General features: G+C 47.6%; 1 protein-coding gene across 4 annotated transcripts in view; it reads left to right on the forward strand.

The window, feature by feature from the left end:
• Nucleotides 1-19,255, forward strand: part of NT5C3A (5'-nucleotidase, cytosolic IIIA) — a 79,408-nt gene that overhangs the window by 5,885 nt on the left and 54,268 nt on the right. The window lies entirely within an intron of this gene.

Here is a 19,255-nt window from a genome sequence, read left to right on the forward strand (position 1 = left end):
TTTTCAGTGGATGAGCCCACTGAAGGTGAGGAGAGAGTGTCGGTAGCACAGAGCCCCCACCCCATCACAATCAGAGAAGCCCACAGGAAGCGACAGGAAACAGAGCTTTGCCTCCAGAAGCTCAATTTGCTTTGGCACATCCTGCCACCTTCTCCTTATTTGTCCCATTACACAATAAAACCTTAATTACGTGGGCTAGCTGAAAGGAGGGCCAGCCTGCATTAGCAAAAAGTTAATCCTAGAGTAATAATGCCTCAGTGGGAAACAAAGCCTGGTGAATAGGGAACTGGTGCTGGCCTTGATGTCTTGGGTCCAAATCCCACCTTTCACAACCCTGAGCAAGGCAGTGGGGGTGCTGACTGTGTGGTGGATGGAGTGTCCACACTGGGACTTCCCCACATTGATGAAAGCCTAGGTCTGATCCCAAAAAAATAATAATTCTTTGGGCTACAAGTAGGTCCATAATCTCATCCATAGACCCAGAATTGAGGGGGTGGGACTCCATTCAAAATATCTTTGATATTATCTGCCCAAATACCTCCAGTGTAACCCCTTCCCTCCCAGGCAGCCCCTTCCACAATTCACTCAGATTAGCAGGAAGTCTTTATTGAACGAAGCCGACAGTCTGCCCATCACTGGTGACATGGGCTCTGGAGCCAAGCAGGATGAGGCTGGTCTCTTTTCTTCTGGGCGGGCATTTTCAGGACATTGTTGTCCACACTAAAGGTCCCACCTTCTTTCAGGGAAAGTGACTTATCCTCCTGTCCTTTCACATCCTGCCACCCCACCCTTTCCTGGGCCTGCTCCCGCCCGTGAGCCTCCCTGGAGCCTTCCCTCAGGCAGCCAGGCAGTCTTCGAGTGCTCGTCCACCTCTTAGTGGGCACCAGGAACCCTGCCAGACTGAAGCTACAAAACAAGGTCAAAGAGCCTAGCTGGCAAGCAACTCCCATTCTACAAGGGGCATCAGGATGGACAAGAGAAATGCAGAGGAGACAGGAGGGTGACCTTCAAAGGGAGGCCCCCAGCCACGGGGAACGGGCAGGGTTGGGGAGGGGGGCTGGGAAGTCTTCCTGGGAGAGGTGGTTTGTGAGCTGAGGTGTAGAGCAGGCCAGAGATTCCAAGAGCCACATCCAGCACGTGGCCAGATTGGCCAGAGTCACGTGAGAAGATGGCGGCTGGATCCTGAGTAGGACAGAGAGGGGATTGGTCACATGGCTTCCAATTTCTACTCCCTGAAGTCATCATTTATAAACCATGGGCACTGGTTCTAGCCCAATGGAAATAGACTAATCCAGATCTTGGGACTGTCACCAGGTAAACAGTGTGAGGGTGGAGATTCGGTTTACAATAGAATTGAGTTCATTGCAAGTCAAAAGCTTGGCCACTGTAGGGGAAGGGTGAAGTTATAAAGGGAAGGAGTTTGGACTTGCCAGTTGTGGGCGAGTATGAAACCTGTGCCAGCTTGATTAAGTCTTAAAAACAGAGTTAAAATCAACTTTCACTTTTACAATTATGTCATCTGGGAGGTTTGGAGTTTACTAAGGGATGTGGGTGACATGGTCAGACCTGCACTGAAGGGAAATCAGTCTGGCAATGCCAGTCAAGGATGACTTGGACTGGACAACACTTCTTGGCTGCCCTATCACATCACTGATTCCTGGAGCTTGTGGCCCACCAGAACCCCCAGATCTTTTGTTATAGGACCTGGTGTTCATCCACTTTTCCCCAGCCTAGATTTGTGAAGTCATTTTTTTATAAATCCTAGTGTAGAACTTCCTACACAACAGATTTAATCTATTCGGACTCATTGCTCAAGCCTCTCCCATTCTCTTGAGGCGTTCATGCTCTCTGTCTCTCCTGGTTTTGTGTCCTAAAAGACAGTATTTCTATGGCATCTTTAGGGTCACCGAATGATTTACGCATATTATCTCATTGTATTGTCAGGCCACCTTGTGATTGGCCTGTAATCTAGGCCTTTGTTCAAGTCAGTGATGAACACACTGACCAGCACAAGACCTGGGCAGCCCACCTTCTCCCAAGCTGACATGGCCCCTTGGGGGCTCCTGTTTGGGCCCAGTCATTCAGCCTCTATCAAGTCCACCCAACAACGCCAAAATCTAGACTGGTGTTCTTAACCTTTTCTGTGTCTTATGGACCCTCGGGCATACAGTCCAGTGAAATACATAGAGCCCTTCCCAGAATCATGTCTTTAAATGCATAAAATAAAACACATATGTTTACCCAGAAAAAGGGAACCAACTTTACTGAAAAATAGTTATCATAATATGTATTGTTTAAACCCAAGTTCACAGACTCCCAGGCTAAGGACCTCCGAATTCTAGACCATTTACCTCTCCAGCAGAACATGAAAGATCTTGTTCCTTGTTTTGTGGAAATCTGCATATGCTGTGACTAAGACATTGCCCTCATCTCCCAGCCTAGCTCCTCTGTCCCAGAAGGGAAGGGAGCGATTCTGCCAGGTCCTGTTCTTGGTGAAATTATTCTGTCTTTTAGGGATGGCTGCCTCCCTTTCTGAGAGCTCCCCCAGCCCCTCTTAGGAGGGAGGGAGCTTTATCGCTGGAGATTTCCCTGAGGAGGATGCACTGCCATCTGCCTTGCCTCCACATCCTGAAGACCACGGGGCCTTATCATTGGCTTTGCAGATGGGCCATCCTCGAGATTGCTGCCTCCCCGTCACTGTGGGGGCGCCTGGAGAGCCGGCCCGGCTTACTTCTCTCTCCGCATCCCCGGTGCTGGGCACAGAGAAGTGCTTAATAGCGGCTTCATTCATTCGTAATGGGCTCTCAGGCTTGGCCAGCGGCTGATGCTAAGCCCGCTGATCTATAGCTCGCAGATGCCACCCTGCGCCCTTTTTTTGGAGATGAGGCCAGCTTTGGTCCTTGTCCAGGCCCGCAGCTCCTCTCTCTGCCATTCTCCTGGATCTTTGGGGCTTCATCAGCAGGTGCAGAGCAATCCCATTGCTAAGCCTGTCGTTTTCGTCTGCCTTGGCCCTGGTGACATGAACACAATGAATGAGACCAGTCAGATGCTGCTCAAGACAGTTTTAATTTCCTCACTCATCTGGGACTCCCGCTGCCTGCAAAGCCTCCCTTTTCAATCTAAAGCCCTTGTAGTTGGTGCCCCCAGATTTCAGGCAAATAGGTATTTCCTGGGCCTTATTGTATATGCTTTATCCCTTATTTGGAGCACATTATTCCTGTGTATTAAACCCAGGTCTGGAAACCCAAACCCTATTCTCAGGTGTCCTCCTGGCCAGCTGGCCACTTTGCCTTCTTAATTCAGCAGGCAGCCGGCATGAGAACATCACTTGTTTCCTGAGATACGGGATTCTGTCCTTCCTGTGCAGTGACCCCTTTGGCAGACTGGTCAAGCCTGCCATGAGAATAAGGTTGTTAAATGCAAAAAGTGCAGGAGAGAGCCACCAAAATGTTTGAGAGAAAAGTTCCCAATCCCCAGGCTCAGGGTCCCTGCCCAGGCCTGCGGTCTTTCACCCTGAGCTGCTCTGCCCCTCGGACTCCTGAGTCCCTTCTGGCACTTGCATCACCAGAAGGTGATAGGTGTTATTTAGACAGAGCGTGTAGAGGACCCTGTGTTTGTCACATTCCTCCAGCCCTTGGACACAAGGGACTTCTCTCTACATCTTTCTCCCCTTCTCTTCACATCTGGTCTCTTTCTCATTTCCTACTCTCCAGGCCAGGCTGCTCTCTCTGGCCCATAACCTCAACAGGAACAGTGGGTTTCCCACAGTGCCAGGACAGAGATGGACTTACCTTTGTGATGCCCACACAGTTGTAGCTCCAGGTCCCTGGCAGAGCCCCAGACACAGCCCCTCTGGCAGGTCACAGAGGATGCTTCCTGGCCTGCCCCACTTGGCTGAAACAAGTCTCTGGCCCTGGTCGCCGTCTTCTGTGTAGACAAATCTGTCCATTGTGAGGCCGCACATGGGAATATACAGAGACCCACTGGGCCCTTTCACCCCACTGATCCTCTCTTAGTCCCTTCCTATGGGTCTGTTTACATTAAACTTTCTGGCCCCACTTGGATAGAAGGTGCAATTCATTTAGCAGACATGAAGACAGGGGTAACTGTCTTATTTCTAAGGAGATTTGCACCCCTCTGCAGAGCCTTGCCTCTGTTTCCCTGCTCCCTGGGGGGAGGAGGGAGCCTAAATACTTTAAGAGAGAGCAGCATGCAAATACTTCCCTTCCCAGCACCCAGTAGAGGCTTAATAAATGATCTATGGCCCATTGGCTTGCCTTGCTGGGTTCTCAGCTGCCTGTCATCCATACATTCTCACCTGTATAGTTTTTATCTGTCTTTGTATCAGTCTCCCCCCAAAACAGAATAAGCATCATCACAGCCACTCATGTCATAGTGCTTTGAGGTTCTAGGTGCATTTTCCATACAGCTGTTTGAAGCAGCTGTGTTTGGTCATGTCTGACTCTCTGGGACCCCATCTGGGGTTTTCTTGGCAGATACTGGAGTGTTGTGCCATTTCCTTCTCCAGCTCATTTTACCGATGGGGAAACTGAGGCCAACAGGGTGAAGTGACTTGCCCAGGGTCACACAGCTAGTGTCTAAGGTGGGATTTGAACTCAGGTCCTCCTGATCCCAGGCCCAGAGCTGTCTCCACTTCCCGGCTGCACCATGAAACAAATAGTGTAAATATTTCCCCCATTTTACCAATGGGGAAATTCTAGGGTTAAGTAATATTAAGTATTACTTGATCAGTAATAAGCCTAGGAATATGGGGGGAGTTATATTGTCCATGTTATTTTTGTAATGACTGTGTATAAAGAGTAGTAGCTTTATCCTTTTCTAATACACCGAGTGCACACCTGCACAGCCCCTTCAGAAGGGGGTTTTCAGGGGCCAGAGTCTGCATGGTTGTGACTAGGATTTTTGGGGAAATGATAGAGTTTGCTGAGAGCAAAGGGGCCGCTAGATCACACATACATAAGGAGCCCTGCGGGGGGGGGGGGGGGGGATTAACTTAGAGAGCTCCAGGTGAGCATTGTTCCTGCTCTGTTGCATTTTTAGGTATTTTGTTAACCTTTCCCAGTGACATTTGAATCTGGTTCAGCAACAGCATGATTGAGGCCTCTGGTCTGGAGGTCATCAAGACCTCCTTCCTTATTTTCCAGATGGGGAAGTGGGGGTCCAGAGAGGAGCTGAGCCTAGACCCCAGGCCTCTTGGTTTCCAGTCCAAAACTTGGATCATGCCATGGCCTTCACTGATTTGGGCATCTTGAGCCGCCCTTTCTTCTTCCACCAATTTCAGAACAAGAGTTAGGAAGCTGCCCTTCAGTACCGCGTATATTGGTCTGCAGAAGGACTGGTGAATGGCTGACATGGTGATGGCCAGGGCAAGTCCTACCAATCCTGCTTTTATGACTGAAGGTCATTTGTAATCCCATATTGCAGGATCCAGTGCAATTGAGTGCCAGGTAAGTAGAGGTGAAACTCACTGAAAGAAAACTTGATCTTAGTAATCCAGGCTTCGAAAATAGAGCAGGGGTGATTAGTTTCCTTATAAGAGACAGGGGGTCCCCCTTACAATACTGTCTGGTGCATTTTTTAATCACTGCCTTTCCTAATGCAATCAACATACAATGCAGTTAATAAGACTAGATTTGTGCAGGACTTTGAATACTTTGAAGGCAAAGTAAGTGTGGATGATGAGGTCTGTCTAGCTTTAGATTAACACTCAGCCCTTCCATTTCCTGGGAAAGCCCTCTTTTTGCACTCTCCTCAGTCACTTTTCTTCTGCCCCTCCAAGCACAGATTTCCAGGGAGTCCACCCTGAGTTACTAAGGGTTTCCCAGCTCTTGTGTTTCTAAAATGGCGGCTGTGGATGGCAGACTCCACCATCTCAGAAGTGCCCCCTCTTAGCACCGAAAAGGGAAGGACTTACAGAAGGTATGTAGATGACACAAGACCTTCCATCACCACTGGGTGCTTTGTAGTTGATCTGAGTAACTTGGGCATTCGTAGTTGTTCCTTGAACACTGTGGCTGTTACTGCATACACCATTGTCTTGGCACTCTTCATTGTTTCATGCAAGTCTTCCCATGTTTTCCGATGTTTCCCCCGTACCTCCATTGCAATGGGGCTTACCTATTGTTGTGGTGATTGTTCAGTCTTTTCATTGTGTCTGACTCTTCATGACCCCATTTGGAGTATTCTTGGCAGAGATACTGGGGTACTTTGCCATTTCCTTCTCCAGCTCATTTTACAGATGAGGAAACTGAATCCAACAGGGTGAAGTGACTTGCCCAGGGTCAGACACCCAGTAAGGGTCTGAGGCCAGATTTGAACTCGGATCGATGAGTCTCCCTGACTCCAGGCCTGGTGCTCTGTGCAGCCTCGTGTGTCTTACTGTGTAACTGTGCTACGCTTGCTCCTGTGTTACTGGCTTTTTTCTTCTGTGTTTTTCTGGTCTTTCCCACCAGTATCGAATGATTCAGGAAGACAAGAGCCATTAGAGTATGGTGTGTTTGCCTAAACACAGTAAACTTACTTGTGGCATAACAGACCATGATGATTGGGCCTCAGAAAACATCTCAAGTTGGAACTCTGGCAGGCCATCAGTCTAGTGAAGGGGACGGGCCACTGGACATACAGTGAGACCAGAGACCTCTCCAAGGCTCCTCATCTGAGGCACCTGGTGGGAAGCATTTTGCAAAGCTTAAAGCCTGTGTTAGGGATGGTCACTCCTTTGCTTAATATTATTGTCACCACCAGCTTAAGGCACTTACCCTCTCGAAGGGCATAGAGGGAGAGTGACCCCAATAGCCCTTGCACTCTCATGGTTTGGTATCTGTCTCAAATTCTCTAGTGGACCTGGCATTTCATCTCTCTGGCTGTGCCCTTCACCCTGCAGACCCCCCATGCCTGCTCCCCTACCATCTTTGTCATCGGGTCAAAGGACTGTCCTTGGCTTCTGCTTCCACTGCCAGAGAACCAGTGCAGGACTCAGCCTGAGCACCCGCCAGTTCCTCTCCTGGCCCTGGACACCTGGCCAGCCTCAATTCTCTCCCCATCCCTTGTTTCCCCTGGGATATCTTTTCTCTTCAGCTGCTGCTGCTGCTGCCACCCACCATGTACCTCTCTATTCTCAGCTCTTTGGAGACCTGATATCCTGGGTCTTCGCGGCACTCGCCCAGCCTGGGGGAATGGTGGTGTTAGAAAGATGACCCTTAGTTCATGGGAGGAGTATGGAGTCGCTGACGTGCTTTGCAGTGCCGATTGTCATATGTTACATGTATTATTTGTGCAGATGATCTCTTTCAGGCGCACTAAGAAAAATCTTTAGACCTAGTTTAGAAAAAGAAAAAAATCCACTTTCATCCTTGATGTCTTTTATTCCCCCTTAGCTTAACCCTCACATCTGGGTGTTAGGAGCCAGCTTCTGTAAGGGCTTAATTGATTGACTTCTGCCCACATATAGATTTCTTGGGCCCTAGCTAATCATCCCATCACGCACTGTGCTTCCACATTTCAGTCTTGACTGGAAAGCACATTTCTGAGTTTTGAATGAGTTTTGTTTAGTAAGCTGAATCAAAGCCATAAATAAAAGAGGGAAAGAAAATTAGGGACGTGCTTGGTCTGGTACAAGTGAAGTTCAGGTAGGTGCTTGAGTGAGAAGCGAGCTTCTTGTTCAGTCATGTCTGACTCCCCAGGACCCCTTCTAGGGTTTTCATGGCAGACATACTGGAGTAGTTTGCCATTTCCTTCTCCAGCTCATTTTACACATGAGGAAACTGAGGCATGCAGGGTAATGTGACTTGCCCAGGGTCACACAGCTAGTAAGTGTTTGAGACTGCATTTGAACTCAGGTCCTCCTGACTCCAGGCCCAGTATGCTATCCTTGTGTCACCCAGCTGCCCTGAATGAAAACAAGTCAGATGCAGGCAGGTGCTTCAGTGAGAAATAAAGTCAGGAGCTCTGAAACCAGCCTTTCTGCAGCCCTTTTCAGTTCTTCCTCCCACGTACCTCTCTGCTGACCTGTGTTTCTTCATCCCCTGCCATCTTCTGACTGTGACATTGTTGATTCTCTGACTTGACGTTGTTGATTCTCTGTCCCCCTTCATCCCCAGTGCCCAGCACAGTACACAGCAGATTCTCCAGTGCTTGTGTCATTGGCCTCTGGGTTCTGGGCCAGGACTGGACCCCAATTCCTGACCAGTGTCCACTCCCCAGAATCTGCCTCTGGAATGGCTGTGCATTCACTGCATGCCCCACCCAGACTGAGGTGGAGCAGTCCCTGCCAAACTGCGTGGGGCCTCCCACTGACCAGCCTTCCCAAGTATCTCTCCTTCCTTCAGTCTCACTGAATGAAAGCCTTCCTACTGGCATTTCCCCACCTCTGGCTTCCCAGAGGGTTTTGCCTGTCCACATCTGGCATCCTGCAAGACAAGACTAACTTCGGACCTTGTCTGTGCAGGAAGGCAGCCTTTGCTGGCCCCATGGCCGCTGCCTTTCCTCCACTCTGTGGTTTCCATGCGGGCTCACCCGTTAGGATGTAAGCTCCTCAGGGTAGGCACTGTGTCTTCCCTTCTTTGTATCCCCTCTGCCTGGCACACAGTAGGCACTTTTGATTGACTGGATTAAAACCTCTTACATTGATCTGATGTGGGTGCTCCCTTTGACACAGAAAACACCCCTATCGTGTTGTTTGCCCGACTGTCCACTAAGCTTGAGCTCTTTTTGGAGAGATTAGACCTGAATATGAAAAGCTGACTAAATAGTAAAGGACATTTTCTGATGACGACTGTGCCCAATGGCTGGCACAGGTCCCTTGGATTTAGGAAAAATACAAGGAGGAGAAAGAAGTGTGGTCTGAGGCAAGCTTCCATAAGGAAGTTTCCTGCAGAGAGACTGAGCTGAGCTTTGAAGAATAGGTAGGATTCGGATCAGCAAATAGGAGGGAAAGAGGGTTTTCCCTGTGGGCGGGGACTCTCACCCAGAGAAGGCTGGGAAGGACCTGATGAGGAAGATCGGGCAGCCCTGGACCTGGAGTCAGAAAGACCTGAGTTCAGATATAGCCTCTGATGTTTACCCGGTGGCTGCCTCAGGTCTTCATCTGTAAAATGGGAGGAGGATTAAATGAGATCGGGCCCCAGGGCACATGGCAGATGCTTCAGGAAGTGCTTGTTTACTTCCCTGGATGTGGAAATGATCCTGGAAGCCACAAGGAGAGAACAAGAGAAAAGCAGAAGGCCAGACACTCAGGTCTGGTGGTGGCCCATGTTTGGGGGGGGGGGGGGGGAGGACCTTTGGACAGGACTAAAGGGGAGTATTCAGAGAGTTCGGAGGAGAAACCAGAGTCCAGTCTTTTAGAAAGCAAGGGAGGAGACGGTTTCCAAGAAGAAGATGTGGCTGATGTTATCCAAGGGCGTGGAAGGCAGGTCTGGGATGACTTGAAATAAGGGCCCAGAGAACTTTGGTCCCTGAGATCCCTGCAGCCTTCCTTAGCCCTGTTTTAGGAGCATGGGGTCAGAAGCCAAAAGAAGAATGGCAGGCCAACAGGGCCAGATGACCCACTGTTTTGAGAAGATTGCTGCTGAAAGGCCAATATGGGAAACCCATGCATGTCATAGATCTAGAGCTGGGAACTTCAGAAACCATGAATTGAACCCTCTTGTTTCGCAGATAAGACCGTGAGACCCAGGGAGGAAAAAGAGGTTGCCAGAGGTCAAGCAGGGATTAAGAATCAGAGACAGAATTTGAACTCGCATGCCAAGCAAAGGCAGAAGCTGCTGGTAATGAGGGAGAAGGCAGTCCTTGGCCTTGTAATAGGATTCTGTCAAAGAACATACTTCCCTAACAATTTAAAATATGGCACTATATGCCAGTCCTCCATCGCCCAGTATCACATAGGGCTTCTTATTTGGAGTACCTATGTACACATTAATGTGCCTTAAGGTGGTCTCATCAGTATGGGTTCTCTGTGGAGCCAAAGGACAGCAGTCATACCGAGTGACCCCTTTCCTGCCTGCTCTCTCCTGGCATTGTGCCCCACTACTTGGTGGCATGCTCCTGAAGCTGTAACAGACTGGGAGGTTTTTAGGGAGCAAAAGCTTCCCCCATTTCAGAAGTCTCTGAACGACCAGAGGTGCCCATGCCTTCATTTTTGTGCAGATGGGGGCTCATCAATATAGGTGTTCTCAGCCTCTAATTCTCCACAGAAGATCTGCCCCCCAAAAACATACTGCAGGCCATCTCCTCATCCTTACCATTGCCGCATAAACTCCCATTACTTGGGACATTCATCTTTTGTATTTATTCCGTTATCAGTTACTGGATGAAATCAATTCAAGTTGAAACTCAAGAAACCAAACTGTCAGAGGAAAATTACAAACTTCAGGGCACCAGGGGCTTTCTTTGTTTTATAACTGCTCGTGGCCGGTATTTTTTCCAGCTAAAACAGGACCCCCTGGGATGCCAAGTAATCGACATTAATGAGGTTGGTTTGGAATTGAGGGATGTTCAGCCTGTCGAGTGACACATATTGGATTTCTGTATTTGACTCTCAGAGCCTTGTTAGGCCGAACTAATTGTGAAATATATGCAGGATACATTCTCTGCCTGTCTAGTTCTCCCCCAGGAATGCCTTGAAAAGGTCAACAATACAGAACATTGAACAGGGAAAATTCATCTAGGAGAAGGTAAAATAAGACAGTATTTTACCAGGGCTGCTGGGCTGTCATTTATTTTGCAACATAATCATTTCCTTTGGGGGCTTCTAGACCAAGGCCAGCAATTGACAGCAGTAATTGGCAGCTTTTGCTAAGCTGACCTCCGCATTATGGCAGCGGTGCCCACCAGGCAGCCTGTCCATCTCTCCCCTGTCAGGACACCCAGGACTGGAGCTCAGGCTACTTCGCTGACCAAATTGGTTTTTCACAGATTGTCTGGCAATAGGCTGCGTGTCAAAAAGTGACAGTGGCTTTGTTTAAAAGTGCTTTGAAAACAAGGTGAAGAAACTGAAATCATTTAACCTAAAGGATTATCATTGGAAATCCAATTTATAGCAGACAAATTGTGGTTCAGACACCCAAAGAGCTGCTTCTGGCTGGTCTGCCTGCCCCCAGGCCATCTTTTTTAATGCAATTCTGTAAATATGTGAGTAGCAAAGGTCATTAGGTTGAAAATAGTTTTATATCGATTAACTCTGAGAGGAAGTAGATGTACTTTTATGTACATTTCTCTGAGCCCAGAGACGCATTGCACATTCAGAATTAGCACACCCATTAGTCTTGGGGTGGCTTGGCCATTTTTCTAGAGCTGCTTATTTCTTCATGTTTTTCTTGACTTGGTTTGCCAACTTCATTAACTCTCTCTATACTGAGCACAAAGCCTTGCTCATTTTTGAGTGAGACAGGCACACAATTGGCCGTACCCCTTTTCATTAACCCCCCCCCATTTTCTAAAAACTAATTCTCAGTGTGTTCCTCTGATCCAGGCAGCAGCGTTTGAGATCTCAAGTCAGAGAAGCTGAGTTTAAATCCTATCTCTTCTGCTTCCTACCTGTGTTTCCTCCATCCTTGGGCCTCAGTGCACTTATCTCCATGCTGGAATGGGGGAGTAAGTGGTCTCTCTGAACCGAGCTTAGCATCTGCCTTAGAGGAGGAGGGTCCAGGGCCATAGGACAGACAGCATGGCACAGTGATAGTGTCATGAGGGAGGGTCGTGTGAGTTGGAGCCCAAAAAAGGGAGACCTAACATGTGACATGTGAGTTTGTAGAACCATGTTTTTGAGAAGCCATTCAGCCCTGCAGGCAGTTAGGAATCATCTGCTGTGTGCCAGGAACCGGGCTGGGTCCTGAGGATACAGAGACAAAGTGAAGCCAACCTCGCCTTCTGCTGAGAGAAATAAAGCTTGTAAAGGAGTGTAAATACAGCACGTGCATACACAGACAGAGTAACTTGGGGCAGAAAGTACAACTTATTAGGAAGACTTCCTACTGCAGGGGAATATAAGCCAAACCTTGGAACGAGCTGGTGAGTCTAAGAGGGAGAAGAGCGTGCCTGCAGTGGGGCAGCCTGCCACTGGGGGAACCTGCCGCTGTAGCAACCTGCCACTGGGATCCAAGGTTCCTTTGTCCTCCATACAGTCTCCAGAAAACCCGAAGGAAGTTGTTCTGACGCTTTTAAGGGGACTTCTTAGAAGGAAGCTAGATAAATAGAGAAATACTTGAGCATTGTTGAGGTGATAGCAATGTTTATGAGTTTGCAAATGTGCCACATCTTTGCATGGTGACTCAGAGTTCCAAGACAAGCAGGTACGCGTGAGCGCCAGCCTTGGGTTCCAATCCTGGCATTGCACCTGTGACGCCCAGTGGGACCTTTAGCGGGTCACTTGCTCTCCAAGGGATCCGTTTCCTTCTCTGTCAAATGAGGCCGTTGCATTTCAGGGGTGTGGAGGTGCCTCCTGGATCGACATCTTCTCTTTGCTCTTGGCCATTGGCCTCGTCTTCTAGGCAGCCCTGCGTGTGATTTCTGGAAGTCCCTTTCTTGGTGGCGCTGTGTTTGGATGGCTGCCCTTAGCTTTTTTCAGGATTTTCACAGCTCCACCCTCAACCTCCTGCTTGGTGGGGGTTCCTCAGAGCCCCAGCTGCTTGCACAGGGCGCTGTTTCTCCCGATGTAAATACAACATAAATATTCTGCACCTCCGATGGCACTCTTCCAACCTCTTAGAGGCAGTTGGAATAATCATTCCATGAAACTGGCCCTGTAGCTTATGAAACAGGCAGGAATTGAGGAGTTCTTGCAGACCAGAGAGCCTGCAAACTTCCCTTCCTTACAAAGCCCCTAGTCAGAAGCCTGCTAGTCCAGCACACAGAGTCTTCTTCCCAATGGCTGCAGTGGAGAATGGGCTTTGGAGGATAGTCAATGCCACATCTCTCTGCATGCTTCCATCTTTCTTTGTTCCATAACCTTCAGCTAAGCAGCAGCCTTACAGAATCTTTTGATGGGGCCATGTATGACCTGGCATCATGTCACACCCATGTTAAGGACATCTTGTTGAAAGAGGCAGAATTGTTAAGGATACCAATGGCATGACTTGCTTTTGCAAGCGAGGACACTTTGACTGCCCAGATCCATTCCAGAAGGTCTTCAGATAAGGCCTGGATCTGGGAGTGCACAGGGTTAGGGCTGTCCCTCCCCCAGTGCAGGTTGGCATGGGTCAGCTTGGAGCCTTTGGGCCACATGAGCCCAGAACCTCTTGGTTGTTCCATTACAATGGGCTTCTTCTTCCCTGAGAGCAGACTGTTAGTACTAGAGGAAAATCACTTAGAAAATCCCAGTTCGACCTAACTCTGGGTCAGTATGCTATTTCGATTGGGAATTCTCTCTGGGTTTTTACAAGACCTTCTGGCTTGTTCCTTAACTCTGTTTTTAGACACTTGCTACCACCAACATGACCTGTAGTCAGAGACTGTGAGGGGAAGGACTATTTCATTTGTGGGGTTTTTCCCCCACTCCTTGGCACCATACTGGGCACAGACAGTGTTCCTTGCCTCATTCTCTCCTCACCTGTACTCATAGAATCCCTCTCTTCCTTCAGGGCTGGTCTCAAGTACCTGCCTTCTCCATGAAGCCTCTCCTGATCTTTCCCCCAAAGGCTAGAGCCCTCCTTCCTAACCACCTCGTCTGTGTCATTTTTGTACCTTACTCTTACTAACTGTGCCACCCTGGACCTCTCCCAGCCTCAGTTTCCTTATCTGTAAAACAGGGATATTGTAACATCTACCTTTCTAATCTTCTTAATAACCTGTTGGAATAAAAAGAGAGAATCTTTGTGAAATCTCAAGGCTGGCTATTATCACAGATTTATTCTTCCTCCATTTATATGTGTTCACACGTGCCATCTCCCCCAAGTGAACGTCAGCTCCTTCAGGGCAAGAAATGTTTCCTTCTTTGTCTTTTTATGCCCAGCCCCGAACACAGTGCCTGGCACAGAGCAAATGCTTGATAAATGCTTGTTGAGTATTGAATATTTCACACTCTTTGGCATCTCTGTTGACAAGCACAGCCATATTTCAGACTTACTAAAATATGTATGTACTCAGGACTGCTATGAATTCATCTCAAACCAGGAGGAGGTTTGAGTTTTTCTGGGGTCCCCCCCAGATCCGGTGTTCATCTGGATTAGCAAGGCCTGGGTCTGCTTGCACACTCTTTCATTACCGTTTGCTTCCTAGCTCTCAGTGGCTTTTGGATGTGCTTTGGATGAAGAAGCCTCATCAGCTGACTGAATCAGATGGAACTTGCAAGGCAACACTTGTAGCTGCAGCATCCACTCTCTTTGATGCCCCAAGAGCAGTCACAGTATGCTCTCTATGAAAGCCGGGCCTGGCTCCCAGCTCTGGAGGCTTCCACCCGGGGCACTGACCCTTTGGGGAATGGGAGAATGCTGCCTCTGAGCCTCTCCTGGAGGTCTCTGCCTCCTTTCCCTCCTGGGCTCCAGGGTCAGAGCATCTATTTCATGGGGTTTACTGTTATTATTCTCTTACTATAGCAACAAGGGGGTATAGGCTCAATCCTCAGTTTCTCCATGAGTCAAGAGGTCATTTTCCTTTGGGGAGGGTTCAGGGCAGTATGTGGCCAGAGCAGCTGCTAATACACCTTGGGGGACTTGATATTTCATTTGGTATGACCTAGGCAGGATCCAAAAGAAGATGTAGAAAATTGATGGGTAGAGAGATAGATGGATGGATGGATGGGTGGATGGTGGATAAACAGACAAATGGATAGACAGACTTCAGAATGCTTCTTTTTGCAGATGATTTTGCTATCATCAATAATCATGATATTAACTTCTCACATGAACTGTTGCAATAACAGTTGATATCAGTGCCTAATGCCCTCCTCTTCCAAATCTATCTTCCACTCAGCAACAGAGTGATTCTCCTTAAAGGGCAGATCTGGCCGTGGCACCTCCCGTACCCAGTAATCTGCAGTGGTTTCTTCTTCCCTCTAGGATCAAATAGAAACTCCTCTATTTGGCATTTAAAGCTCTCTACAACTGTGCCCGACCTTCTTATCTTTCTCATCTGCTTACACATTCCTGCACTCCCGACACTGCGGTCTGGCTGTGCTGGTCTGCTTACTGTCCCGTAGACACAGTGTTGTGTCCCCCGTTTCTTTGCTTTTGCCCTGGTTTCTCTCACACACACACCTGGAAGGTGCCCCCTTCTCATCTTTCAGACTCACTGGGCTCGTTCCCACTTTCCAGAAGAAGCTGCTCCTATGGGTCCACTTCCTGCTCACACTACCCCATGGTCAGATATATCTATGGAGGTGCTGAGCCTCGCAGGTAGAACCGAAAACTCCTCTCCGGCAGGAATCCGTCATTCTGTCTTTTATCCCCAGCATTGAGCTTGATGCCTGGCATGTCAGGCACTTGATAAATGCTTGTTAATTTATTTACTTGATTTTTCTGCATGATTTTTACCACATAATGTGAGGATTTTTGTGTATCGGGGGGTTTCTTGTGTTTTGTGCTGATGGCGATGGTTGTTTTGCTCCCTGGATGTTCTTTTTCCCATAAAATGATACATAAGTGACACATAATGGTTCCCTTTTTTGATGAATTTCTTTTGGACAAAATTCATTTAAAGACTGTTTGTAATTAGTGGAGAAAGGACTCCCTAATCCCCAGCCCCTCATTGTGAAGAACTGCTCAAAAGAAAATGAGAGGGTTTGACAGAAATGGGCTTTACTGGCATCCTCTGCCATAGACTGTATAAGCACAGCATAGACAGTCTGAATATAAAAGGTCACATCATTTAAAAAAAAATAGAAGGTTAAAGGAGGAGGGTGTGCCATTCACAACCAGAGTGAGGGAAGAATTCTTAACTAAACAAAAGAGAGGAGAGAGGACAAAAGACAAAAATCTGCTTTTGATTATATGAAACTTAAAAGGGTTCACACAGACAAGAGCTCAAAGGATGTGAACAGTTTTCAAGAGAATTGCAAACTATAAATGACCCTTTGAAAAACTTGCTGCAAATCACCCAGAATAAGAGAAGTAGGAATTTAAACAATTGAGGGTTCACCTTATGCCCTATAAATTAGCAAAGAACACAAAAAATGACAGGAGTCCAGTGTGAAGACTTTGAAAAATGCTGGCACTCCAGGCCAGGTGTTAGGGGAGCTCTGAAATGAGCCCAGGTCCTAGTCGGGGCATAAGCAAGCAAAGTGTATCTTTTGACTCCAAAATTCCACACTAGCTCTGTACCCCAAGGAAGTCAAAGCCCAAACAAAATGTGTATATGCTACAAATATCTGAATATTCATAGTAGGAAATATTTGTGGCGGGAAAGACCTGAAAATAAAGTGGTTCCCCACTAATTGGGCAAGGACAGGGGGAAAAAAAAACCACTATAGTCTGAATATAATGGAGTATTCCTGTATATTCAGAAGTGAGGAAGGTGAGAAAGTCTGAAGAACAAAGAGGGATTTGTATGGACTGAGTGAAATAGACAGAATGAAATGTACAACGTTTACGGAATGGCCACCGATGTAAAGGAAAGAAAAGCATTGAATAGGATCCCTTGGGGAATACATTTAATGAAAGCCAGCTCCCTCTTCAAGTAAAGAGGCATCTCAGAATATTATACACTTTGTCAGACGCTGAGAACCCAGTCCACCCCAACAGGCATTTATTGTACCAATGTTCTCCCTAATGGGCTTTCTTTGTTGCTAGGGATTATTCAACCTGGAGAGGGGAAGGGGGAGTGGGGGATGAGGAGAAGGTCCTTTTTTTTATTCCAGAAAAATGACTGCCATAAAGACAAAAGCGATCAATAAACTATGTATTTTAGAGAAAAAAATAAGCGTTGTTTGTGTGCTGAAAGACTGGCTGCCTTGGCTGTGGCATTTTCGTTCCTCCTTTGCACAATGCTTGCAAAACGTCTCCCTGGGTTACCCTTGCATAATTAAATTATCTTGGCCACTTAGACAGCTGCAGCTTCCACTTCCTATCTTTCTGCCTTTGTCTTTGTCCTGTTCTTTTCTTTTAGATAATTTTGCTGTGACATTCTTAGTAGGACTTGCAAGTTTATAAAGAATAAAATGATTTTTTTATTATTTTTGAGAGATATTTGATGAAAATAAATAAAAATCGGGGAAAATTTTTAAAAGAGTAAACAACCGCATTGTAATTTTCCATCTTCACAAGTGATAATCAATATTCCCCATTCGGTGACAGGATGACATATGTACTGTCTTCTAGCCTTAACATTTTGCCTTGTTGCTAGGCAGCTTGCTTCCAAATCCGACAGAAAATCTGTGGCCTTACGCCTTTCTGTCGGCAGAGGGAGCGCCACTCTCTTGGATGGAGAGCCCTCCAAGGACTCTGCTCTGACATTTCCTATTCATTCCTGGCCAGTGTCTAAAAAGCAGCTTGCCTGCGGACAGTTCATTTTCTGTGCTCATTTGCACTCCGTCCTGGGGCCTTCTACCTTTGGAGTCAATCATAAACACTCACACCATTATTTCCCCAAGCGTGTGGTCTGCCTCCTTCCTCTCAATGTGTGTACTGAATGATTAGAGCTTTGTTTAATTCTAGTTCCTTGGGAAAGCTCCTGACCTCACAGATAGGCAGAAGTAGCCCCTTAGTTAGGAAAGGTTCGGTCCTCAGGCCCAAGCAGATCTTATCTCCCGCCAGAGTAAACCACAGGCCCCTGCCCTTCCAGCCTGGTCTGGAGTCCTTCCTTACATCAAGGCAAGGCATTGCCTTTAAGTGCACTGTTAAGGGGAACATTTTTTCTCTAAGAGGCAACCGAGTCAGAGAGGTTGGCCTTGAATAAGTGCATCAGCATCGGTTTGTCTGTCAGCTCCACTAGCTGTTACCTTGGAGGCTGGGAAGATAAGAGGGAAGTATAGGATGCTAAGCAGATTGGACCCAAACCAAGGGCTAGTGGTGAGAAGCAGTAGGGCCTTGGTGTGGGCCTGCCTAGGGAGCTGGCAGCAGCAGGACGGTGTCAGGTGTCTCTGGGACATTTCGCCTCCATCTTGCCCATAGCACATGCGGGCATCATCCTCTCCAGCCCCTAAGACGTTCCATATTCAGCCTTCCCAGCCATTTCCTGACATTCAGGACTTGTTCACCCTGGGTCCGTATCCCACTCACCAGTTCTCTCTTTTTTCTGGAGATGCCCCCAAAGCATCTCCGTTTTCTTGGCTCTCGCCTGCTTTCGTCCCGAGTCCTACCATCCGTCCTGAGCCTGATGTCTGTAGCTTAGCTTCCCATAAGCCATGATGTGCATGATCACACTCAGATCTTCAGACCTGAGGCCTTCTAGCCCAGGACTGCACACACACATACTTTGCCAGTTTGACCCTTTGCCTATTAGTCCCCCTTTGATTTGTTTTTGGTTTTTTTAACCTTTGAAAACAGTGTGCATTTATTAAGTGCCTGCCCTGTTGCTGGGGGTATAGAGACAAATATGTTTTTTTTTTAATGTGCTCCCTGTTCTGTGAGAGCCTGCACTCTATTAGGGGAGCCGGCATGCATGTCGGTAATAAGTATATAGGGCAAAAATACAAACCCACTATAAGGTGACTGGGGGGAGGGAGGACATGAGCAGAGGGGGAGTCAGGGAAGTCTGCTAGTAGGCGATGCTAAAGCTATGTTTGAAAAGAAGCGTTTCTGTGATCAAAAGTGCTGAAAGAGGAGACGGCCAGGTGGCACAGCGAGTAAGAGCACCAGCCCCAGTGTCAGGATGACCTGGGAATTTAATCTAGGCTGTGTAATCTTGAGCAAGTTACTTAACCCCAATTGCTTAGAAAAAAAAAAAGAAAGAAAGAAAATGGTGAAAGAACCAAAGAGAAAGATGGCTGGTTTGTCTGGACAGTGGGGTGTGCAAAGGGAATAATTCTTTAATAAAGCTGGAAAGATAGGCTGAGGTCAGGTTGTAAAGAACTTCCTCCCATTTTAGAAGCAATAGGAAAAGCTACTGGACTTTGAGGAAGCCGTGGTCAGACCTGAGTTTAAGGAACAGCATTTTGGCCAGTAGGTAGGAGATGCATCAGAGTGAGGAGAGATTTAAGGGAGGAAGACTGATAAGGAAACCATGCAGTGAGGGTGATCAGTAAAGAAGCCGTGCAGGTGCAAGAGAGATGAAGAGACGAATGCCTTCCAGGCAGAAGGAACGGCCATGCCAAGGCCTGCTGATAGGAAATGTGGCCGTGAAGAAGAACAAGAAAAAAATCCATTAA

The sequence above is a fragment of the Petaurus breviceps genome, unplaced genomic scaffold (genome assembly GCF_028583685.1).
Source record: "Petaurus breviceps papuanus isolate PSGF00001 unplaced genomic scaffold, PetGlider_PUasm1.0 174, whole genome shotgun sequence".
NCBI classification, from domain to species: domain Eukaryota; kingdom Metazoa; phylum Chordata; class Mammalia; order Diprotodontia; family Petauridae; genus Petaurus; species Petaurus breviceps.